General features: G+C 40.1%; 1 protein-coding gene and 1 pseudogene across 1 annotated transcript in view; one reads left to right on the top strand and one right to left on the bottom strand.

The window, feature by feature from the left end:
* LOC114922759 overlaps nt 1–22,996 on the bottom strand; it is a 360,999-nt gene that overhangs the window by 190,848 nt on the left and 147,155 nt on the right. The window lies entirely within an intron of this gene.
* On the top strand, nt 15,071–22,950 carry LOC107289947 (annotated as a pseudogene).

The raw sequence follows: 22,996 nt of genomic DNA, 5'->3' as shown, positions 1-22,996 counted from the left end.
CCTCCCTGCACTGTGAATGTTTACATGTTATGTTCAATTAAACCATGGCAACATGTAATGTTTGTGTATTATTATTTTCAGCAGACTGTGTTTTTCTATTGTTGTGACTTAGATGACGTTCAGAGCACATTTTATGACCAATTCATGCAAAACTCCGCGTTATCCCAAGGGGTTCACATACTTTTTCTTGCAACTGTACGTTATTCTAAGAATAATAGTCCACTTTATCTCAACCTATTGATGAGAAACGAACTCCTTGGTTTGGGGAGATGCTCAACTCCTTCACACCAATTTCACCTTTTTGGGCCCAGATGCTTTCTTATCTGTGCTAGGAAGCATTGTCGCTTCTTCAGGCTCTTGAATTAATGGCTTTTCTTCCTTTTCATGTCTATCCTGAGTCTTGGGATTGGGGGCAAAATGATGCCCTTTTTCCATTGCAAACATACACTTTAGGATTAACAGAAGGACACTTGGTTTTCTCCTAATACCTTCTCGGGTGCTTGCTCCGATTCTTCCTTAGCTCAAAGCTGACTCTAGATGAGAATATATAGGGATAATTCTAAACGAAACGATGCTTTATATAATTTCAAAGCTTTTATGGCTCATGAACATAGAAATTATCATTTCCATATCATATCAATGTAACCAAGGAAAAATTGCAAGACATTGGAATTTGGAAAATTCCAGAAGGAAATTCATAAGACTCCCTACACTTGGATCTTTTCCCCTAACCTTGCTAGCATTTTCGTTTCTCTTTTCCTTTGAAGGTAATTATGGGCAGGAGAATAAAGATTCCGAGGAACCATTAGTAACCATTGATTACAAGTGATCAATCCTCGAGATGCAATGGAGAATCCTGCAATTCAAATGGAACTAGAAAGCCATGCGAGAAACCAGTCAAATAATTGGAATCAGGAAAGCTCATCTTCCATTGATGCTCCAGTGCAAGACTTTGTTGCCCAACAAGGAAAACTAAGGGAAAAAAATATTGGAAAAAGTGTAAAACTCTTCAAAGACAAATTAGATGTTAACAAACATTATTTCACCCGACCCAAGGGAGAAGATGGTATAAGCAGAGACAATGGAAAACATTACAATTGGACTTCAACTCTTTCTCATGGCAATGGGTTCCTTCTATCCCATGACATGATACACAGGAGAGAGAGGCCATATAAATGTATGGAGTGTGGAAAGAGCTTTACCACTAGTAGTAATCTTACTTCCCACAAAAGGATCCACACAGGAGAAAAGCCATATAAATGTGTGGAGTGTGGAAAGAGCTTTACTAATAGCAGTAATTTCATTTCACATAAAAGGATCCACACAGGAGAGAAGCCATATAAATGCAGGGAGTGTGGAAAGGAATTCCATGAAAATTCATCCCTGCAGAATCATGGAAGGATCCACACAAGAGAAAAGCCATTTATGTGCAAAGAATGTGGAAAGACCTTTACATTTAGTAGTCAACTAACTTCCCATAACTAGATTTACACAGAGATAAAGCCATATAAATGCATGGAGTGTGGAAAGGGCTTTATTAAGAGCAGTAGTCTAACTTCACATAATAGGACCCACACAGGAGAGAAGCCATATAAATGCACGGAGTGTGGAAAGAGCTACTGTGAAAAGTCATCCCTCTGAAAACATAAAAGGAACCACACAGGAGAAACACCATATAAAGGCATTGACTGTGGAAAAAGCTTTACTCAAAGCAGTCAACTTGTTTGCCATAAAAGAATCCACACAGGGGAGAAGCCATATAAATGCGTGGAGTGTGGAAAGAGCTTTACTAAAAGTGATCATCTTACTTCCCATGTAAAGATTCACACAAGGGAGAAGCCATATGAATGTTTGGTGTGTGGAAAGTGCTTTATTGCTAGAAGTAAACTTACCACAACTGGATCCATACAGGGAAGAAGCCCTACACATGTATGGAGTGTGGCAAGGGCTTCAACCAAAAGGGTAACCTTACTTCCCATAAAAGGATCCATACTGTGGACAAACCATTTAAATGCAGGGAGTGTGGAAAGGGCTTTACTTATAGCAGTCAACTTAATTCCCATAACTGGATCCACATGGGAGAAGCCCTATAAATGCATGGAGTGTGGAAAGGGCTTCAGTCGTAATAGTTACCTTACATCACATAAAAGGATCCATAGAGGAAGAGAAATTATATAAACATAAGCAGCTTGGAAAGAGCTTCAGGAGTAATGACCCAATTTTGCCATTGTTGTTGTTAGTTGCGAAGTCGTGTCCGACCCATTGCGACCCCATGGACAACGTTCCTCCAGACCTTCCTGTCCTCTACCATCTTCTGGAGTCCATTTAAGCTCACGCCTACTGCTTCAGTAACTCCATCCAGCCACCTCATTCTCTGTCGTCCCCTTCTTCTATTGCCCTCAATCTTTCCCAGCATTAGGCCCTTCTCCAGTGAGTCCTTCCTTCTCGTTAGGTGGCCAAAGTACTTGAGTTTCAACTTCAGGATCTGGCCTTCTAAAGAGCAGTCAGGGTTGATCTCCTCTAGGACTGACCGGTTTGATCGTCTTGCAGTCCAGGGGACTCGCAGGTGTCTTCTCCAGCACCATAGTTCAAAGGCTTCAATTCTTTGGCGCTCAGCCTTTCTTATGGTCCAACTTTCACATCCATACATTGCAACTGGGAAAACCATGGCCTTGACTATACGTACTTTTGTTGGCAGGGTGATGTCTCTGCTTTTTAGTATGCTGTCTAGATTTGCCATAGCTTTCCTCCCCAGGAGCAAGCGTCTTTTAATTTCTTGGCTGCAGTCCCCATCTGTGGTGATCTTGGAGCCTAGGAAGATAAAATCTGTCACTACCTCCATTTCTTCCCCATCTATTTGCCAGGAATTGAGAGGGCCGGATGCCATGATCTTGATTTTCTTAATGTTGAGTTTCAAGCCAACTTTTGCACTCCTTCTTCACCCGCATCAAGAGGCTCTTTAGTTCCTCTTCACTTTCTGCCATTAGAGTGGTATCATATGCATATCTTAGGTTGTTGCTATTTCTCTTCTCATCTGGAGAAGCTGTTTAGAGGAATCTTCCTAACATCCATGATTTCTGCCTCTTCATGGAACATAAAATCCTAGGGCTGGAAGGAACTTAGTTGGTCTTCTAGTCCCACACCCCACCCCATCCCCATCCACCCTGCTCAAGGTAAGGAGTTCTTATACCATCTTGATCAAATGGTTGTCCAGTCTATCAGTTTGTGACTGTCTGTACAAGGGGAAAGTAAGTATTGTAAATGAACCACAAGACCACGTAAGTTAAATCATTAAATCATTAAAACATTCAATAAAGGTCAGAGAGTTAATGTGTGCATCTCTCTTTGTATGCTGGCTTGCTTTACAAGACACTAGCATATCAATTGAAGGAAAAGGACTTTTGACAAGGAGAAATTGTTAAGAAAATGCCCTGAAATACAAGATAGCCCACCTACACCAGATCCCCATCTGTAAGCCCTGGCTGACTTTCGCCTCCAGGACCTTCTGGAGGAGCCCTTCAGATGAGCTTCACGATTAAGAAACAAAAAGATGATGAGACAGGACAGTCTCCTTCCTCTTTTCTTCCCCCATGGAAAATGCTCCTTTTCTGCCCTCTTGGCATGAGAAGCTGCATTGCACAGGGGATCCTCCAGGGGGTGCGCTTGGCCAAGAAAAGGACAACTGGAGGACTGGCTTGTTTTGAGATTGCGAAGGAAATGACATCCCTAAGCCTTGCCTTTCTAGGACGCCGCACTCGCTTGCCTTAACCCCTGGAGCTCCGCGGGAGGCGAAGAGGCCGCAGGAGCAGGTGGAGAGATTCACAAGTGCCTTAGGTGCGGAGGGAGGAGCTCTTCCTGTGCAAAGAGAGGCGGAGGAGGGTGAGACCCGTGCCCGGCCCTCCTTACCCTACTTGGAGGGTAAGGTTTTTAAAAGGAAGCTGTTTTTAAGAAAATGCATTTATTGAGCAATCAAGTTCGTGATAGAAATCTATATCATATTTGCAACACAGAAAATGCACCCACAGTAAAAGAAACAAACACACACAGAGAGAGAAACACACATCTGCTGAAAGTTTCTTCAAATATACATTCTTTGACCAAGTGACAAAATTAATGGAACAGAGGAATGCTATGGTTATAATTTATTTGGACTTCAGTAAGGTATTTGATAAAGTAGATCACAACCTACTACCCGATAAGATAGAAAAATGTGGGTTAGACAGCATCACTACCAGATGGATTCGTAGCTGGCTGACTGGCTATATTCAGAGTGTGATCCTCAATGGAACTGCATTTACATGGAGGGAAGTGTGTATTAGATTGCCCCAGGGCTCTGTTCTGGGCCCAGTGCTCTTCAACATCTTCATCAACGATTTGGACGAGGGGATAGATGGGGAACTCATCAAATTTGCAGACGACACCAAGCTGGCAGGAATAGCCAACACTCCAGAAGACAGGCTTAAGATACAGAAGGATCTCGACAGAGTTGAACACTGGGCGCTGTCTAACAAAATGAAATCCAATGGTGAAAAAAGTAAGGTTCTACATTTAGGCAGGAAAAACCAAATGCACAGGTATAGTTTAGGAGGTACCTTGCTCAATAGTAGTAACTGTGAGAGGGACCTCGGAGTCCTAGTGGACAATCACTTAAATATGAGCCAGCCGTGTGCTGCAGCTGCCAAAAAGGGCAACACAGTGCTAGGCTGCATTAATAGAGGGATAGAATCAAGATCACGTGAAGTATTAATACCACTTTACAAGGCCTTGGTAAGGCCATACTTGGAATACTGCATCCAGTTTTGGTCACCAGGATGTAAAAAAGATGTTGAGACTCTAGAAAGAGTACAGAGAAGAGCAACAAAGATGATTAGGGGACTGGAGGCTAAAACTTACAAGGAACCATTGCTGGGATTGGGTATGTCTAGTTTAATGAAGAGAAGGAAGAGGGAGGACATGATAGCAGTGTTCCAATATCTTAGGGGCTGCCACAAAGAAGAGGGAGTCAAGCTATTCTCCAAAGCGCCTGAAGGCAGGACAAGAAGCAATGGATGGAAACTAATCAAGGAGAGAAGCAACCTAGAACTAAGGAGAAACTTTGTGACAGTGAGAACAATTAATCAGTGGAACTACCTGCCTCCAGAAGCTGTGAATGTTCCAACACTGGAAGTCTTTAAGAAGAGATTGGACAGCTATTTGTCTGAAATGGTATAGGGTTTCCTGCCTGAGCAGTGGGTTGGACTCGATGACCTCCAAGGTCCCTTCCAACTTTATTATTATTATTATTATTATTATTATTATTATTATTATTATTATTATTATTATTATTATTACTACTACTACTATTATTATTATTATCATCATCATCATCATCATTATTATTATTACATCAGATCAGAAAAATGTTTCATACTACTGGTTAGTGTTGTTTCAATGGTTAAGTCTATACTTTTTAATTCTTGGAATTTGTTTTCTTTTCCATCTCAGATACATAAAATGGACTCATTTGAACTTCTTGGCATGTAAAAAATTATCTCTTGCAGGAAAAAAGAACTGAATGGTCTTCTGCTGTCATTCCAGTTGATACAGGATCGGTCCTACAAATGAAAAAGCATCTCGAGAGCCACAAGATTTCCTTTTGGAGTTCTGTTTTAGGACAGAGAAAGAATGGAGACACAATCTTTAGTAAATGAGGGAACTGGAAAAGTCTGTTGTGCTATTCAGCCTGGAAACTGTGGGGAGATCTGGGCAAGAACTGGGCAGAAGATCCTGGAGGAGGAAACCACGATCCATTCAGATGTTCAGCCCTGGAACTTCAGGAGCCTCCAATACCAGGAGGCTGAGGGTCCCCGAGAACTTTGCAGCCGACTCCACAATTGTTGTAGGCAATGGCTGAGACCAGAAAAGCACACCAAAGCCCAGATGCTGGACCTGGTTGTTCTGGAGCAGTTCCTGGCCCTTCTGCCCCTGAAAATGGAAAGCTGGGTGTGGGAGTGTGGAGCAGAGACCAGCTCCCAGGCAGTGGCCCTGGCTGAAGGCTTCCTCCTGAGTCAGGCAGAGGAGCAGAAGAAGCAGGTTCAGTTGCAGGTGAGACACATTCATCTAGACGAGAACCCAGAAGGGAATAAAGAACGTATTTGAATTCTCCACCCCCTCCTTCCCAGACTTCTCTGGCCTTCATAATATGTGAAGATATTTTGATATAAGCATCTTCATCATATTTTACTAATATCATACAAATAACAATATCAATTCATAAATCAGTAATGTCAATCCATAAATCAATATCCTGTTTTTCGTGGTTAGCATTTGATTTCCCACCAGTATTTGAAATATCTTTGTCAGTTATAATTTTCTCAATATTAATTACATTTATATAGCTAAAAGTTTTATTCATATCAATCCTCTTATTTTCTTATTTCGCATATCAAAAAAAGAAAGAAAAGAAAAAAATGCTATTTTAGTTCTAAATCATATCTATCATTATAAAAGTCTAATCATATCTAAGGGTCATCCATTCTTTTAATCTTATTCAAACAAGTATTTAAACATATAATGCCCCCTCTAAAAGATCAAATCTTCTGTTTTTTAAATCCGACTCTTTCTTTCTTTCTTTGCCAAGTAGCTTTCCAAGCCAGGGCCATTAGATCACCCAGGAATTTTCTTTCTATTTTTGTGAAAATTGCTTGGCATGAGGAAGACAATTTAGGTAGTGTATTTTGGGGGGGAATTCTGCCCATTTATATTCCTTAAACAACTTCCAGTTTCTTTCTCCCTCAATTTCTTTTTTCATTCCCTGTCTTCCAAATTGTGATATTTCCCCTAACAGCTCTATATTCCATTTTTTAAAATCTTCTTCCTTGCCATCAGATGTATTTTGCAGACCTAAGGGGTAAAGGGTCTTTTGCATTTTCATTATTATAGCTAAGTCTTGCAGTATTTTGTTTGTATATAGTCTTTTATATTTCACTTCTTTTATCTCTTCCACCTCTAAATCCATTTTCTCTGTTTCGTCTTCTGATTTCTGGTTTATTTGTTCATGCTTTGTAGTCATTATCTGGGAACTTTCCAATTGTAGATTTAATTTGGAGATTTTCTCATTTATATTGTCTAAATTGTTTTTAGTCTCATTATGATTTCTTTTTATGTCCTCTTTGTATGCAACAATTGTTTGGTGAATTAGTTGTAGCATAGAATATATTTCCTTCTGAAAAGTGTTGTTTTTTCTTGAGGCATCGTTCCTGGAGATCATCTAGTATCACCAGTCTCAGTAAGTGTAGATCAAAGTTTAGTTTTTGGTCTTTATATGTATCCTTTATAATCCAATAGATTCCAGAGTACAGGTTCAGTCCTGAAAGCAATATTTTATAGTGATCCTTTGTCTCAAGTATCCAAAAGTTGACAATCAGGCAAGATTGTAATCCACAACGTTCATAGTGTTCAAAATATTCAACCTCTCTGAAAACAGCTCAAAAGTCTCTCCCAGCCAGGTGTAGTCCAAGGTCAATTTTTTCTCTCCCACTAGCTCTTGAGGTTAGAAATCCAAGCTCAGTAGGTATTTATAATCCAAGAAGGTCAGGGTGATAAGTATGCCAAAATATTTTCCTTTATTGCCAGCTGTTCTCCCAAACTAGGAATCACCAAGTAGCCAGGAACTAAATTATAGTACTATACACAAATCCACCACTAGATGTCACTCAAAATCCATTTTCCACTCTTAAAACAAAGGATTGATTTCTTATATTTCACTTCAATGTTTTTGATTTTTTTTCAAAGAGGAAATCTTAACAGTTATCTCAGTTCTCAAATTTATCAAAAACTGTCGCTTTATGTTACTTCCACTTCAGTATTGTATGTTTTTGTCCTCCATAAAATTAAAACGCTGCTTCCGTTTATATTCTGAGGTTTTTAGCTTCTTGGGAGCCTTTCCCAGGAAGTTCAATTGTAAAATAGTAAAGAAAGGATCAATATTCTCACTCAGTTCCAAACATGCTGTTTACGATGTATTAATTGGTGCTTTTTCTTCTTCGGTTGTCAGCAGCTAATGGCTGGCCACAGGAATGTAGCAGGACTTTCCCCTACCAGTTTCGGGGGCTTTCCTTGGATCGAACGGAAAAACCACCATCTCTCCGTGATCAACAAGGCATCCCTCCTCTTTATTGCTTCTTCAGGGTGACTTTAGGCCCCTTTTAGGGCTCCCAGAGAGTGTAATTGGTCACAGAAGACAGAGCCCTGCCTTCCTGCACCCCGGTCTGCTGCAATGCAAACTGGAAGTCCAATATCCCACAAATTCTTTTAGAATATTGTACAATTTACTTCTCACTCAGCCTCACTGATGGATATTGGGAACTTTCAGGTTGCATTTGGAGAACAAGAGTCCACTTCACATTGTGTGATGTCCATTAATTCTTCTTTTCTGTTGCCTCCTATTTCAAGTCCTTTGCTGTGGAGATCAGAGATCCTGAGAGAAGGAGGAATCCATCAAATCCCTTCCAGGAGATGTTTTTCAGGAGGATCTCTCAGGAAGATCCAAGCCAGGATACCTCAGGAGGTAATCGAGGGTCGTTCCATTCTCCAGAGAAATTCCTGCTATCTCCTCTTCTGTAGAATACCTTTTCCTATTTTGTTAATTTTGCATGTTAAACTTCTGTCTCCTCACAGTGAAGAATAAAATGAAGATAACTCCTGCTTGTGATGGAACTAAAACAACTGTTCAATCTACAACTCAAGTAAGAGAAGGATAATAAAAAATAAGGCTATCACAGCATTAGCATCTGCTAAGTAGAGAGTGATCCTTTTAGTAATTCTTTGACGTGCAACTATGCAAGATTGCTCATTAATAACTGAAAAAATTAGCACAAACCATTAGCACAGAACCATTTTTAAAAGGCCTTATTTTTACTAGTGTTGAGAAGAATAATCACACCACATTAGAAGATAAAGCAGATCATTAAATTTGAAAGTGGCTGGCTTGATAGAGCATATAATCAAGGCAGTTTTTGCCTGCAAAATAATTTCCAGCACTGATGATGTTACCTAGTTGGGGTAGTGAAACATCTGCAAGAAAAGAACCAAGAGAACATCAAGGACCCCTCAACATAATTTTTAATCCTTCAATTTGTGCCTGGATTTGGGGTCCAAAGAATCCAGCTTTGCAAAGGATGAGAAATGCTCTTCCCAGACAATTTCTCCTCTTTAGTTTCTCCTGTTAAGCCAGTGATTTAGACTGTTAGCCATGGCTACCTTGCAATCTGAGGAGAAGCAGAAATTGGGTTGTGTGTCTCTGGATATTGATGACACCGGACATAAATCCCTGGCTGCTTCTTGCAGCTCTTTGATGAAGGTGTTGAGCATGAAGAAGACTGTTCCTTTTGGGGACATCACAAGACTTTTAAATGGTAAAAAGAATCCCACCCACCCATTTTTTTCTGTGAACACAGAATGGATTGAAGTTTGCAACAGTGGCGAATATCTGTAGCTTGGGTGTAGGATGAGGGTGAAGGTTCGTTCACCGAGCTTGTGGGTTGGTTTCTGAATGTTTCATTACCAGGCTAGATAACATCTTTAGTGGCATTTAGGGGAGGTCTGTGTCAGTGTTCTATTTATAAGGGTTTCAGGTATGGGTGTGTCAAGTGTGGATCTTGTGATGAGTCATCAGAGAGAGGCTTGTGATGAGTCTTGTGATGGGGTGGTTACTTCAGGAGGTGAATTATCAGTGGGTCAAGAGTGAGTCATCAGTGAGAGGCTGGTGATGGGTTTTATGATAGGGAGATTACATAAGGTCAGGATCATTGGAAGGTGAACTGCTAGGGGTTCACTCGAAGTCACTGATAGGTGAGGTTTCTGAGGCCCATCTGCCAGTTGATTCCCTTCAGATCAGCGGTTCTCAACCTATGGGTCGCGACCCCATTTGGGGTCGATTGACCATTTCACGGGGGTCGCCAAGCAAGGCTGTCCGCCATTTTTTCACCCCTTTTCCGGCGGGTGCCTTACCTCCCTTGAGCTGGGCCAGCTGGTGGTCGGCCTGCTCCGTCTCTGCCGCTTGCCAGCTACGCCTCGGCTGGCACAGGGGGCGGAACCATGCATGTGCGGCGCTCCCGGGCAGGGAAAGTCCTCGACTTACGACCGGTTGGGTAGTCCTCGACGTACGACCGGTTTAGTCCTCGACGTACGACCGGTTTAGTCCTCGACTTACGACCGGTTGGTCGCGGCATTAAAAAGGTTGAGAACCACTGCTTCAGATAGTGAAAATCTGGATGGATGGAAGCAAGGTAGGTAGGTAGGTAGCTGGATAGACAGACAGATAGAAGTCCAGTAGGAAACTGGTGTTCCTTTCATCAAATGATACTGAAAGTGCATATCTGTGCTTGGGATAATTTTGTATTTTTTTATTATTGATTTTTTAATATAACTCAAAAGCATTTATTCAACAAACCTGTTGTCTCAGTTATCATTCACTAATACAAATTGAATTCCTAATCCCTTGTTCTTTTCTCCAGCCATTGATTAAGTAAGTCCCAAGTTTGAAAATATTCTGTTTCTTCTTTTTCTTTCAACCTCAGAGTAAGCCTGTCCATTTCCGCACAATTTTTCCGCAGTATTTTTTTAATTATTTCTTCCTCTGGTGGTATTCTTTCATTTTTCCAATATGATTCTTGCTGCTGTTTATCACATGTAAAATCAAATATACACTTCGTTTATCAAGCTTTTCTGGCATTATATCTAGTAAAAAAAAAGTTCAGGTTTAAAATCTACATGTTTTCCCAACATCTTTTCTAGCCAAGTATGTATTTTGTCCAATATCTCTTTGCTTTAACACATGTCCACCATACATGATAATAGGTACTTGACTTACGATTACATTTCCAACATCTATCTGACATATTTTTAAACATTTTGCTAGTCTTACTTACTATAAAACATTTTATATAAATTTTCTTTGTAAGAGAAGAAATTGTCAATTTATAATTTCTTTCCCACAAGTTTTGCCATTTCTTTAACTCTATATTATATCCAAAATTCTTTGCCCATGTTATCATTGTTTCTTTTACTTGCTCATTTTCCATTTTCAAATTCAATAAAAAGTTATACATTTTCTTAGTTTCTCATCAGAGGTTAATAATGTCTGATCAAACAAGGACTGCTCTTTATAAAATCAGCACAGTTTAACATCTTTATCATATCTCACTTGCATTTGTAAATATGCCCTCCATGATAGATCAATACCCTGATTTTCCATCTCTTGTTTAGATTTTAAATTCCCTTCAGAGTTTAGAATATCTTTATATATCCATATTTTCTCAAAACTGACTAAATTTGGATGTACAAATGTTTCCATTGTTGAAAGCCATCTTGGAATTTTCAACTATATTTTACATTTTATTTTTTCCCATATTAGTAATAATGCATTTCTAATATAGTGGTTTTAAAAATATTTATGGACATCTGTCTTGACCTTGCAGCAACGCAGATGCAGGAAGACGGGTCTCCGTCTTTCGCATCTGAATTCACTCTGCTGGGGGACCCTGGAAAGGATCAAAAGTCGCCCCGTAGAGGCGATGAGCAAGGAGGGGACCCCCATTTGATCGCAGGAGGGCGGCGGCCCCTCCGTTTGATCCAGGGAAGCCCTCCAAACCAGTGGGGGAAGGACCAGCCATATTAATATGGTCAGTCACAAACCTGCTAACAGCCAAAGTCAAAAGCACCACCAAGCAACTTTCAAGCAACACGGATGAAACTGGGTGAGACCTGATCCTCTCTTTAAGATTCTAAGTTTTGTTTCCTGAAAAAGCTGCCCAAAGCATTTTTCCTCCTGAAGGTGGCTTCTCTTTTTGGATGCCTTTCTCTTCTTGCATGACTGATGTGTAATACCTGATTCGCACTTCTCCCTGTCAAAAACAAGTTCTTCCATCTCGGACCACAGTCCCCTGCTTATTTGAGTTATCATCATAACTACCTTGACCTGTCTCCTTAATGTCCCTATTAAGGTCAGCAAGGGCACTGTATCTGTTATGCAGGGACACAGCAAAATTTATCTAATTAGGGGATTTTTATTTCTAAGTCCACAGGGAAGAGAAATAAGAAACAGTCTCACCCAGATCTCAGCATGTTGTTGACAATCAGCTGTTTGGGGCATGCTGCGGCATGCCACGGTTCTTTGCTTTTTCCCTGTTGTCTATGACTTGGACTGCCTGTGCATTTACAGGCAGACTTTCTTCCTTCCATTTGAAGAGGTTCCTCGGTTCATTTGGGCCGATCGCCGTTGGCTCCAAGCTCCCAAGGCTTCTCTTCTCCGCAGGGCAACTTTCCGACCCCTTGGGGTCTCCAGATGAAGCAAAACCAGACTAGGAAACCGGTCCCCTGATTTCTTTTGCCTGTCTCGTCATGACACCAAAGTGACACCAAAGTCATGAAGTTTCTGTGCTTGGGATAATTTAAATGGTCGGACAGATCTTGTAAATCTTCCTGGTCTTATTGTGTTTTTTTTCCTTTGTTCAGGAGGGTCTTGTATCCTTCAAGGAGGTGACTGTGTATTTCTCCAAGGAGGAGTGGTCTCAGCTGGATCCTGACCAAAAAGCGCTGCATTGGGAAGTCATGCTAGAAAATCATAGAAACATGGCTTCTCTGGGTAAGGGTTTGCTACTGTCCACTCACAAAATTTGGGAAGACAGTTTTAAATTAGATGAAATCAGCTATTTCCTTTTTTATAAGTTTATTAAAGAAATTTTATCAGAATAAAAGCAATAAAAGTTCTGAAAAAGAAATAAAGAAGATAGTGTAAGTGATAAATGAATAAGAAAAAAATACAATGAAATTAAAAAAGGAAAGGGGAGAAAAGACAAAGTAATAAAGAAGTTATAATTTAGCCCCTCTAAGGTTAGATCATAGTTTTCTCCTTTAAATAGTTTATCCTTTCTAATCTTCAAACCTTACACATTTCAGCAAAAATTCCTTCGGGGTTTTCCCAATCACTAATCAATATAAATACTATTGTCAACGCTGCTAATATTGTATATTCTTGCTTTGACAAAATATGCAGAACTGTCTGGTATTTTTAGAGTTAATTCAGATGATGGTGGGGGGAGGAGAAAGATAGGACTGCATGGGAAGAGAACGGAAGTGAATCTTTGCCCTCCAAGTTAATTGGAAGATGTGAATCATGACCCCAAGATAGGGGAGGGGAAATGCCTGGAATGTTATGTGCAAAGGGAAGGGAAATTCAGATCTTGGCATCCATCATGCTGTGCTGACACGTCTCTGCTAATAAAGAGTTTTTGGTTAAATCATGCCTGAAAATTCTTTGAAGTGTTGCATTAGTCAGACACATGACAACTATCCTTTCTGTAATCAAAGAAGTCAATTTAGTCATCTTTGATCATTTTGTCATCTTCGCCAACCATTCCACCATTATTGTAGAACCCTTCCAGCTTTGGGGGTATAATAGTCTCACTATGGTTATAATACTCAGAAACAATCTTTTATGACTGTTTTCCGTGTGCCTGTTAATTAGTCCCAACATAAAGTGTTCTGATTTCAGTTGGATATTGATCTTTAAAATTTTATCACTGTATGTCTTTGAATCCAAAACAAAATGAGCCTTCAGGTTGTCCACATTTCCAATATACGTTTGAGTCACCTATACATTTTTGAACATTTTTCTATACCAATGGTATATCACTTTATAAAAGTTGCCTTTTAAATTATAACTTAATGTAAATATCAGTATTTTCAATCACATATTTTCCCGCTGTTAACATCTGTTATGACACAACATCTGTGCTCATTTTATCATACATTAACCTGTTTATAACTTTTAGCTATTACATGTCCAATGAAGGAGAATATTTGTAGCTCATGGTTGAAATTACATGTCCATTCTTTCTCCTTCACTAAGATTCAATGTCTGTTTTATGTTGTTGAATACCGTAGATGCTTTTTCCCCCACCTTGAATTTCCCAATAACAATATGAAAGTCAGGGACAACTGTTATCTTTCTGCCATCAGTTGCTCTTGATTTCATTTGGTACTCAGTATGCTCAAATCCTGATGGCTCCCAACATGTTATCTATTGTCTTTGCCTGCGGCTACTCTTCTGTAAAATGCTTCTTGTGCTGAGAGCTATGAAGTTATTTTGGAGCACAGTCTGGGTTTATGTGTTTCATGTGCTCAGTGTGGCACTTCTAACATTATGGTTTTTAAAATCCAGATTAATCCTAATTTTATCGTATCACAAATATCCATGCCATCCAAATCTTAGGTCCTGCTCCTCTAGTTCTAAAATTCTTTTATTTCTCACCAAACCCCATTCTTTCATCCAAAACAAACAGCAGGCTGCAATGCAATGCAATGCAATGCACAGTTTCAAATTGAGCAGACCATATCCTCCCTTTTCCTTTGATTCTTGGAAAATTTGATATTTAACCTGTGGTTTTTCCATACAAACTTAGATTTATCTTCCAAAAGTTTAATCAAGAAAGTCCAAGTCAAATTTTCAAAAGCTACCTTTGCATCTAAGAAGATTGGTGGGGTTTGTTTTTCATTATATTCAAACTTCCTGCAGTTTGCACTTTTTGCCTAACCTTGCTTTATTTCCATTTTTTCTTTTCCTGCGTAGGTAATAATGGCGAAGAAAATGAGGACTCTGGGGAACTATTCCAAACAATCAGTTCTGGAGACAGCATGGAGAACCCTGCAATTCAAATGGAAGTAGAAAGCCATGGGAGAAACCAGTCAAATAATTGGAATCAGGAAAGCTCATTGTCTGTTCATGGTCCAATGCAAGATTTTATTGCCCAACAAGGAAAAACAAATAAAAAATATATTGGGAAAAGTGTAAAACTCTTCAAAGACAAAGTGGATATAAATAAACACTTTGAAACGCAAACCAAAGGAGATTATGTATGCAGAAACAATCGAAAAAATGACAAACAGACGTTATTTTTTTCCCATGAAAATGGGTCCCGTACATCTCAAAAAAGGACTCCCACAGGAGAGAAGCCATATAAATGCATGGAGTGTGGAAAGAGCTTTACTAAAAACAATCACCTTACAAATCATAAGAGGATCCACTCAGGAGAGAAGCCCTATGAATGCATGGAGTGTGAAAAGACCTTTGCTCAGAATAGCCAACTTATTTTCCATAAAAGGATGCACACAGAAAAGAAGACATATAAATGCATAGAGTGTGGAAAGAGCTTTACTAAGAACTGTCAATTTATTTACCATAGTAGGATCCATACAGGGGAGAAGCCTTATAAATGCATGGAGTGTGGTAAGGCTTTTACTAGAAACAGTTCTCTTAACATCCATAAAAGAACCCACACAGGGGAGAAGCCTTATAAATGCATAGAATGTGGAAAGGGCTTTATTAGCAGCAATTATCTGAATTCCCATAAAATGATCCACACAGGAGAGAAGCCACATAAATGCATGGAATGTGGAAAGAGCTTCACTCATCAGAGAATTCTTACCATGCATAAAATGATCCACAGAGAAAAGCCACATAAATGCATGGAATGTGGAAAGAGCTTCACTCATCGGAGAATTCTTACCATGCATAAAATGATCCACACAGGGGAGAAGCCATATAAATGCATCGAGTGTGGAAAGAGCTTTACTAAAAACAATCACCTTACAAATCATAAGAGGATCCACTCAGAGGAGAAGCCCTATGAATGCACGGAGTGTGAAAAGACCTTTGCTCAGAATAGCCAACTTATTTCCCATAAAAGGATGCACACAGAAAAGAAGACATATAAATGCATAGAGTGTGGAAAGAGCTTTACTAAGAACTGTCAATTTATTTACCATAGTAGGATCCATACAGGGGAGAAGCCTTATAAATGCATGGAATGTGGTAAGGCTTTTACTAGAAACAGTTCTCTTAACATCCATAAAAGAACCCACACAGGGGAGAAGCCTTATAAATGCACAGAATGTGGAAAGGGCTTTATTAGCAGCAATTATCTGAATTCCCATAAAATGATCCACACAGGAGAGAAGCCACATAAATGCATGGAATGTGGAAAGAGCTTCACTCATCGGAGAATTCTTACCATCCATAAAATGATCCACACAGTAGAGAAGCCACATAAATGCATGGAATGTGGAAAGAGCTTCACTCATCTGAGAATTCTTACCATGCATAAAATGATCCACACAGGGGAGAAGCCACATAAATGCATAGAGTGTGGAAAGAGCTTTACTAAGAACTGTCAACTTATTTACCATAGTAGGATCCACTCAGGAGAGAAGCCCTATGAATGCATGGAGTGTGATAAGGCTTTTACTAGAAACAGTTCTCTTAACATCCATAAAAGAACCCATACAGGGGAGAAGCCTTATAAATGCATAGAATGTGGAGAAGGCTTTATTAGCAGCAAATATCTGAATTCCCATAAAAGGATGCACACAGGAGAGAAGCCACATAAATGCATAGAGTGTGGAAAGAGCTTTACTAAGAACTGTCAACTGATTTACCATAGTAGGATCCATACAGGGGAGAAGCCTTATAAATGCATGGAGTGTGGTAAAGCTTTTATTACAAACAGTTCTCTTAACTTCCATAAAAAAACCCACAGGGGAAAAGCCTTATAAATGCATGGAATGTGGAAAGACCGTTTCTCGGGGCCATTATCTTAATTCCGATAACAATGTCCACATAGGAGAAGCCATGGACTAGATGACCTCCAAGGTCCCTTCCAACTTTATCATTATTATTATTATTTAAATTTGTGAAATATGGGGAGGAGAAAACCTTCAGGAGGAGCAAAGATGCTTTTTCACGAGGCAGCTGGACTTTCTTGTTTTTCTTTGAAGACATTTCGCTTCTCATCCAAGAAGCTTCTTCAGCTCTTCAGGTGGAGCAATGACTGAATGTTCCATATACAGATCCATCTGAGTACAATATGAATCCATGTAAATTGTACATTTAGTTTTTGAAATATAAGCATTTTTTATTTACATATGCTGAATTAGGAGAAGTTTTTTTTTAAATCTGATCTTCACAAGTGGCAGTCCCAGAAAGCTGAATTTACCAATTGAAACCAAATAATGGGCATGTGTTTTAATTATGAAAAGTGGGTTTTTAAAGCTGCCATCATTAGAATGTATTCAATGCTATTTCACATAAATAAGAGAAATTCTTTTTTTCTTCCCATTTAGACCATTTTTCATCTGATTATGATAGAGAAGGCCCAAATCCCTCCAAAAAGTTCTATAAATGTTTAATTTTTGAGAGCAAAGCATAGGGATTAGCTAACAAGATGCAACTCCAGGCATATTAGGACAAGGCACAAATCAGGAAATACCTGGAGAAATTATAGCTGAATATGTATTGCCGAAATAATTTTTGTGCTCAGGAAGTTATCTAATGAATAGTTTAATTAAGCAAATATTTCGCATTTAAACTTTTTATATACAATTCTTGGGGTGAACGGGGAACTTTTCCCATTATTTTCTGTACCTTTTTAACTTTTAAGAAAAGATTTCTGCGTTATGTAGTTGCATTAGTTTAATTTGTACATTGGGGAAAATGCTAATATTTCAGTGTGTTTGTGTGTGTGTGTGTGTGTGTTTGTGTGTGTTTGTGTGTGTGTGTGTGTGTGTGTGTGAGAGAGAGAGAGAGAGAGAGAGAGAGGTCCTATCTGATCAATGCCACTGCAATGCTATTGAAATAAAGGTCAGAAGACCCTGTATTCTAAGACCCTCTCTTAATTTTGACCTCTTTTGGCCCTTAGGTAGGTACAGCTAAGAGTTGGCTAAGAGTTTTTGCATAAAGAGGTATGGACACAATTTGGCTTGCTAAATCATCGGTTAAGGCTTGCTAAAAACAGAACCCCAAATGTAGACACGGGTGAAGGCAATTGCGTGAACATGAAGCCTGGGAAATGGATGTGCTTAAAATACATTTTGAACTGGATGATTATGCTGGAATATAAATATTTTGGCTTGAATCCATAAAATAATGCATGAGAAAGGGGGAACTTAGAAGGGGGGGCTGCTGTTTTACTGGAAATTGGGGGTAAATGTTCTGATCATTGCTGAATATTGTACCTGCAAACTAAGCAATATTAATAAACATTAATGGGGTCTTAGGATGATCTAAGAGGGGATGGCTTAAAGTGGGAGTATCTGTAAAAATGTATTATGGAAGGAGTGGTCTTTGCACAGGCCTATTTGAGAATGATCCCCCTGTGTCCTTTCCTCTACTCAGAATAAAGCTTTTGCAAATCTCCACCTCGGTGTGTTTATTGGGTGTCACACATCGGGCAGAACCAGTTTTCTGGGATAACCCTACATGAATTGAGAAAAAGGCAAGATTATTTTGAATCCCTGGAATAAGAAGAATACTGAATGCTATTTCCTAAGGTGACCAACTTTTTTACAATGAAAAGGAGGACACAAATAAATTGAAGAAAAAAAATATCGTACATAAAAGAAACATTTTATTCATTGCAACAATAATACAGAATACACTATAATAAGATAAATGCAGAGTGGGCCCTGCGGCTCCCAAAGCACCAGCCGTGCCGGCTCCGGCCCCGGGGGGCAGCCCGCCGTCAACACACCCCGCCTGCAGCCGTCCTGCCAGCACCACCGCCCACCCTGCGCAGCCCCGTGTAGAGCGGGCCCCGCAGCTCCCACAGCACGGGGGGCAGCAGCCCTGCCGCCCCTGCCTCTTACGCCCACAGCCATTATTGCCCTAGCAGGGCCAAAGATCAAGAGAAACTTACCGTGGCGTCGCCGCTCCAGTCTCCTCCAGGTATCTTCGGGACTAACTAGGAGATGGTGTAGTTGGGTAGCAGGGAGGGGTGCAAATTTGCCTTCGCTGCAGACAGCTTGCATATGCAAAGTTTGCCGGCCACGCTCAGCAGCAATTTGGCGCGCTCAGCAGCAATTCCTATTGGCGTTTGAAAGCCAATAGGGGGAGTAGCACAGCTCATGCAAAAGTTGGAAAAAAAAACTATCAATAAAAGGTGCCGGAACACCATTCTGAGCGTTCTATGAGAAAAAAAAGACCTGCAGATTAGTCTTCAAATATCGAAAAGGAGGACATGTAGGAGGACACTTTTCGAGGGAGGACAGAACTTAGAAAAGGAGGGCTGTCCTCCCTAAAGGAGGACAGTTGGTCACCTTATATTTCCAGTCTTTTCTTTTGCTTCCTCTATAGGGAGGTGACTTTCCCCAGAAATCCTCCTGAAGATGGAAGGCTGGAGACACTACAAAGTTGTCAAAAGGACCTGAATTGAGAAGGTTCCTGATGGGGGGGGGAGATATGCCAGCTCCTTTCTTTTGCCCGGCCCTGCTTGGGGGACCTCAGCCCTGTGCTTGGCTGACACAGTTGGGCTCGGGGCCAGTTGTGTGAAAGTTATTCAATTGCTAAATTCTCCACTTTGTAATTCTTGGAATTAATTTTCTTTTCCATCTCAGATACACAAACCCGAAGCCATTTGGGCAGAATAACTTGCAGTGATCAGTCCTACGGCAACACAAATGGTCCTATGAATGAAAAGGAGTTTAGAGATCCACAAGATTCCTGGAAACCATTTGGAGTTACGTTAGAAGTCAGAGACAGAATAGAAACACAACCTTTAGTAAATGAGGGAACTGGAAAAGACCCTTCTGCTGTTCAGCCCGGGAGCTGTGGGGAAGTCTGGGCAAGAACTGGGCAGAAGATCGCGGAGGAGGAAACCATCATCTGTTCAGAGGTTCAGCCCTGGAACTTCAGAAGCCTCCAATACCAGGAGGCTGAGGGTCCCCGAGGACTTTGCAGCCAACTCCATGATTTTTGCAGGCGATGGCTGAAACCAGAAAAACACACCAAAGCCCAGATGCTGGACCTGTTCTGGAGCAGCTCCTGGCCCTTCTGCCTCCAGACATGGAGAGCTTAGTGTGGGAGTGTGGATGGCTTCCTCCTGAGCCAGGTGGAGGAGCAGAAGGAGCAGGTTGAGTTGCAGGTGAGACACTTTCATCTAGAAAGCTCAGAAGGGAATAAAGAATGTGTTTGAATTCTTCACCCTCCTTCCCCTTACTCAACCTCACTGGTGGATATTGTGTACCAAATATAATATTCCGATATTGTGTTCCAAATATAAAAATCCACTTTATGTTGTGGGATGTACATTAATTCTGTTTCTTTTTTCCTTTCTCCTATTTGAAGTCCTTCATTGTGGAGATCAGAGATCCTGAGGGAAGGAGGAATCAATCAAATCCCCCTCAGGAGCTGTTTTACAGGAGGATCCCTCAGGAAGACCTAAGTCAGTATGCCTCTAGAGGTAATTTAAAGTCTTTCCATTCTCCAGAAAGATCCCAGCTGTCTTACCTTCTTTATGTTTTCTCCTCTGTAGACTACCTCATTCTATTATTATACATGTTAAAATTCTGTCTCCCTCAGAATAGAATAGAATAGAATAGAATAGAATAGAATCTGGAAGGGACTTTAGAGGTCTTCTAGTCCAGCCTCCTGTTCAAGTAGGAGAACCTATACCATCTCAGACAAATGACTGTTCAGTGTCTTCTTAAACACCTCCAGTGATGGAGCACCCACAACATCTGAAGGCAAGCTGTTCCACTGGTTAATTGTCCTCAGGAAGTTTCTCCTTAATTCCAGATTGCTTCTCTCTTTGGTCAGTTTCCAACCATTGTTTCTTGTCCTGCCCTCTGATGCTTTGGAGAATAATTTGACCCCTCCTCTTCTTTGTGGCAGCCCCTCAAATACTGGAATACTGCTATCATGTCACCCACATAAATGCATGGAGTGTGGAAAAAGCTTCACTAAGAACAGTCAATTTATTTACCATAGTAGGATCCATATAGGGGAGAAGCCATATAAATGCATGAAATGCGGGAAAAACTTTTCTTGGAGCCATCGTCTTAATTCCCATAACAAAATCCACACGGGAGATATAAATATAAATTGTGAAATATGAAAAAAAACACCTTTAGGAGGAGCAATCACTGAATGTTCCATATATGGATCCATTTAAATATGAATACATGTAAATTGTAGATTTAGTTTTTGAAATATAAGCATTTTCTATTTACATATGATGAATTAGGGAAAGAAGTTTTTTTTTAAGTTGGACCTTCAGAAGTGGCAGCCCCAGAGAGCTGAATTTACCAATTGAAAACAACTAATTGGCACAGGTTTAATTATGAAAAGTGGATTTTTGAAGCTACCATCATTTGATGCTCTTCAATGCTATTTCACATGAATAAGAGAAAATCTTTTTTTTCTTCTTGTTTATCCCATTTTCCATCTGATCACAATAGAGAAGGCCCAAATCCTGCCAAAAAGTTCTATAAATGTTTAATTTTTGACAGCAAGCATAGGGATTAGCTAACAAGATGTAATTCCAGGTATATTATGGGACAAGGCATAAATCAGGAAAGACTTGTAGAAATTATAGCTAAATATGAATTGCTGAAATAGGTTTTATGTTAAGGAAGTTATCTTATGAATTGAGTAGTTTATGCAATCAATCAGACTAGAGATTGAAGGGACCTTGGGGGTCTTCTAGTCCAATCCCCTGCTCAAGCAGGAGCTCCAATACCATTTCAAAGAAATAGCTGCCTAGTCTTTTCTTTAAAACCTAGTGATGAATCACCCACAACTTCTGAAAGCAAGCTGTTTCATTGGTTAATTGTTCTTGCTGTTAGGAAGTTTCCTTAATTCCAAGTTGCTTCTTTCCTTGATTAGTTTCCATCCATTGTTTCTTGTCTTGCTTTGTGGTGCTTTGGGAAATAAATTGATCCTCTCTTCTTTGTGGCAGCACCTCAAAATTTGGAATACTTCTGTGACCACCCCTATTCTTTCTTCTCTCTAGATCAGCGGCGCCCAACCTTTTGGGCACCAGGGACTGATTCTGTGGAGAGAGGTTTTTGCACGGACCAGAAGGGGCGTGGTTTCATATGCTACCTGTATCGTAGGTACAGGGGCTTCACTTATTTGTGTGGCCCTGTTTCTGGCATGCTGTGGACTGGTGCTAGTCCACAAACCAGGGGTTGGGAATCCCTGCTCTAGACCAGCCATATTCAATTCCTGGAACCAGTCTTCATATGTCTTAGTCTCCAGGCCTTTAATAATCTTAGTTGCTCATTTTTGCACTTTTTCCAAAGTCTCAACATCTTTCTTATAATGTCGTGACCAAAACTGGATGCAGTATTCCAGGTATGGTCTTACTAAGGTTTTATAAAGCATGCAAAGGAATAACAAAATAGATGCACAGTGTGTGGAAAAGGCATGTGTGAAAATAATTTTCTTATGAGACACAACCTGACCCACACAGGGGAGAAGCCATATAAATGCATGGAATGGGGGAAATACATATTTATTTGGAGCAGTTATCTTACTTTCTATTATGATCCACACAGGAGAGAAACCATGTAAATGCATAGAGTGTGGAAAGACCTTTGCTCAGAGAAGTTACTTACTTACTTCCCATAAAAGGATCCACTCAGGAGTGAAGCCATATAAATGCATGGACTGTGGAAAGATCTTTACTCATAGCAGTGGACTTAGAATCCACAAAAAGATTCACAGAGCGGAGAAACCATATATATGCATGGATTGTGGGAAGAGGTTATTCGGATCAGTTCTCTTACTTGCCATAAGAGGATCCACACAAGAGAAGCCATATAAATGCATAGAGTGTAAAAAGACCTTTACTCAAAACAGTTATCTTGCTTCCTATAAAAAAGATTCACTCATGAGAAAAACCATACAAATGCATGGAGTGAGGAAAGATGTTTACTCAGAGCAGTGGACTTAGATGCACACAGAAAAAAAACATATAAATGCATGGATTGTGGAAAGACCTTTGCTCGGAGAGTTCTCTTACTTCCCATAACAAGAGTCACACAGGGGAGAAGCCATATAAATATATGGATTGTGGAAAGACTTTTGTTCAGAATAATAATTTTACTTCCCATAAAAGAATACATGTGTGGTAGAAACCATAGAACTACATGGAGTGCGGAAAGAGCTTCACCAATAGTA

This window comes from Protobothrops mucrosquamatus, unplaced genomic scaffold (assembly GCF_001527695.2).
Source record: "Protobothrops mucrosquamatus isolate PMUCROS unplaced genomic scaffold, P.Mucros_1.0 scaffold_142, whole genome shotgun sequence".
NCBI classification, from domain to species: Eukaryota; Metazoa; Chordata; class Lepidosauria; order Squamata; family Viperidae; genus Protobothrops; species Protobothrops mucrosquamatus.
Note: the sequence above shows the minus strand (reverse complement) of the source record. Positions and strands in the feature narration are given on the sequence as shown.